Source organism: Myotis davidii, unplaced genomic scaffold (genome assembly GCF_000327345.1).
Source record: "Myotis davidii unplaced genomic scaffold, ASM32734v1 scaffold64, whole genome shotgun sequence".
NCBI lineage: Eukaryota > Metazoa > Chordata > Mammalia > Chiroptera > Vespertilionidae > Myotis > Myotis davidii.
Window position 1 is genome coordinate 4132608 of NW_006296226.1, and position 3205 is coordinate 4135812.

A 3205-nucleotide genomic window follows, 5' to 3' on the forward strand; every position below is an offset into this window, starting at 1 on the left:
AATGGGGCCCTGACTGGTTTGGCTCAGTGGATAGAGCATTGGCCTTCAGACTGAAGGGTCCCGGGTTCAATTCCGGTCAAGGGCATGTACCTTGGTTGTGGGAACATCCCCAGTGGGGAGTGTGCAGGAGGCAGCTGATCGATGTTTCTCTCTCATCGATGTTCCTGACTCTCTATCCCTCTCCCTTCCTCTCTGTAAAAAATCAATAAAATATATTAAAAAAAAAGATATCAGCCATGAACATAAATATCAGGATATCAAAAGGTGTGAAACAAAAAAATTAAGAATTTCTAAAAGAAATTGAGAAAAAATGGCAATTCAAGCAAGCAACGACAACAACAAAAATTAAAAACAAACGAACAGAAGACCTGGAAAATCTTATTAATAGAGTTCGTTGAAACCTAGGTCCACTCTACCTACAAGTAAACACTCTACTACCCACCACCAACCACAAAATTACAAAAATTGGCCAAAATTATAAAAATTAGCCAAAAGTTAGCCCCCTCAAAGTGTCAGTAAATCCACCCAAAGAATATCAAAATGTAATTAAACTAGAAATCACAATAAAGTGAGGATGTCTTTAAAAATACCACTTGTATAACACATAATTCATCCTTCAATCAATGGGGAAGTCAAAATGGCAATTATATAGTGCATTGACAGTAAGGATAAAGAGACCATACATTAACACACTCATAAATAATTCTTAAATCAAAGGGAAAATCAGAATAGCAATTATATCATGCCTTTAAAGTAAGAATAAAGAGAACAGGTATCCATCCATACCTAAGGAATTCTGCCCAAGCTCAAAGTAGGAGAAAGAAGCATTAGAGACTTTTATTATCAAATAGGAAAGAATGGAAATAAGTTGGATTATGCATTCAACTTAAGAATTTGGGAATAGCCGAAACCGGTTTGGCTCAGTGGATAGAGCGTCGGCCTGCGGACTGAGGGGGCCCGGGTTCGATTCCGGTCGGGGGCATGTGCCTGGGTTGCGGGCACATCCCCAGTGGGAGATGTGCGGGAGACGGCTGATCGATGTCTCTCTCTCATCGATGTTTCTAGCTCTCTGTCGCTCTCCCTTCCTCTCTGTAAAAAATCAATAAAATATATTTTTTTAAAAAAAGAATTTGGGAATAGAACAATACAACCAACTTAAGAGAAGCAGAAAGAATAAAATAATTAAAAATAAGGGAGAAATTACTGAGATAGAAAAAAAATGAAAAAAAACCTAAGTTTATTGGGGGGAGGGGAGGGGAGAACAGTAGTAAAACAGACAATTCAAGCTAAACTAATCAATTTTTTAAAGAAAGAAAACAACAGAATTAGGAATAAGAATAACCTGGGGTTATACAACCCGTAATCCCAGAGGAGTTGTAAATAAATGTTCCAAATGACATCTGGCCAATATCTTTTAAAGCTCAACAAAATGGACACTTTTTTAAAAAAACATAAATTAAAAAAATTGGCTCAAGAAAACATAAGAAACAAACCAAAAATAATCATAGAAGAAACTGACAAAGTTATCAAAGAATTATATCCCCAAAGGGGTGAGACTTAAATAATTTTATGAGCAAATGTGTCCAACTTTAAAGAAAGGGAATAATTCAAAAATTATATAAACTTTTCTAGAGCATAAAAAACTATGGAAAACTCCCCAATTCATTTGAAGAGAACTAGCATAATCCTGATAATGAAATCAATAGTTAAATATACAGGATCTAGAAGAAAAAAAATGATAAATCTTTACAAAAGTGCATAAGTAAACAGGGAAGACAAAACCTAAGTATATATTGAGTAAATGTGGAAATGTACCTGTTTCCCATTGAGACAACTCAATCTAAATCCCAATTCTCACTAGATTAATTTGCAAATTTAATCCAACCCCACTTAAAATTTAAGACAGAGGAAAGCGGGCTGGAGACATTAAACATGTCAGCCATGGTCACCCAACTCTTCAAGGCAGGGTTAAGATGCAAAACCAGGTCTGTCTGACCTCAAAGAACATGCTTTCCCAGTAGAAATTAACTTGACAAGTAATAAGATATTAGTAAAAACAGCTGACTGACCCTGAACAGCAAACTGTCACTCGGACCGAACAATAAAAAATGAGTTTGAAGTCCTTGGATGCTCTTTTTAAAAAAACATATTCCTAATAAATCCATAGCAGTTTATTATTAATTTTTTCCAAGTTTCTCTAGTTACCATATTAATTTTATATCTTTCCTTACATGTTATTGACTTAGAAAGAAATCATTTTGTTTTAATCATATACAAGTACCCAGGGATCTAATTTGTATAATTTCATAGTTGGCTTTATATTGTTAAGATCGGCAGTCATTTTTATTATTTCTATCAAATCTCTATCACTTCCCGTTCCTAGTGGCAGCAATAACTGAAGGCTGACATATATTTTCTTAAGTGAAAACTATCTTAACTCCCCCCAAATAAAGAATGACCCCAGTGACTTCTCCAGGTTTGCTTACAAAGTATTTAATTAGTGCTAACACCTTATAACTAGAATTCTTTTTAAAAAACTTACAACTGTTAGAATCTAATATAATAAAAGACAAACATGCAAATTGACCGAACCTTTGCTATGCCTTAAGCCATGCCCACCAGCCAATCAGAGCGACTGTATGCAAATTAACCCAACCAAGATGGCGGCCAGCAGCCACGGAGCTGAAGCGAGCAGGAGGCTTGCTTGCTCCAGTGATGGAGGAAGCCAGCCTGCCGCCGGCTCTCAGCTCCACTCAAAAGCAACAAAGTTGCAATTATAAAAGGTAAATAAACCCCAGATACCTGCTTTCAGCCGGCCGTGACCACGCAGCTGGAGTGAGCAGGAGCCCGCTCTCAGCTCCACTGAAGGCAACAAAGTTTCAATTATAGAAGGTACAAAAATCCCAGAATAAAAAAAGAAAGAAAAAAAGGAGAGGCTGGGAGTTTCCGTCGCCGACAGGCTTGGCCAGCCTGAAAACGACACTCAGCCCCTCACCCATACTGGCCAGGCATCCCAGTGGGGACCCCCACCCTGAAGGGGGTGGGACCAGCCTGCAAACAGCCATCAGCCCCTCACCCAGGCTGGCCAGGCACCCCAGTGGGGACCCCCACCCTAAAGGGGGTGTGACCAGCTGCAAACAGCCATTAGCCCCTCACCCAGGCACCCCAGTGGGACCCCCACCCTGATCCGGGACACCCTTCAGGG

At 39.0% G+C, this 3205-nt stretch overlaps 1 protein-coding gene across 1 annotated transcript in view; it reads right to left on the reverse strand.

Annotated features, from left to right (window-relative positions):
* Positions 1–3205, reverse strand: part of SUSD1 (sushi domain containing 1) — a 73213-nt gene that overhangs the window by 40103 nt on the left and 29905 nt on the right. The window lies entirely within an intron of this gene.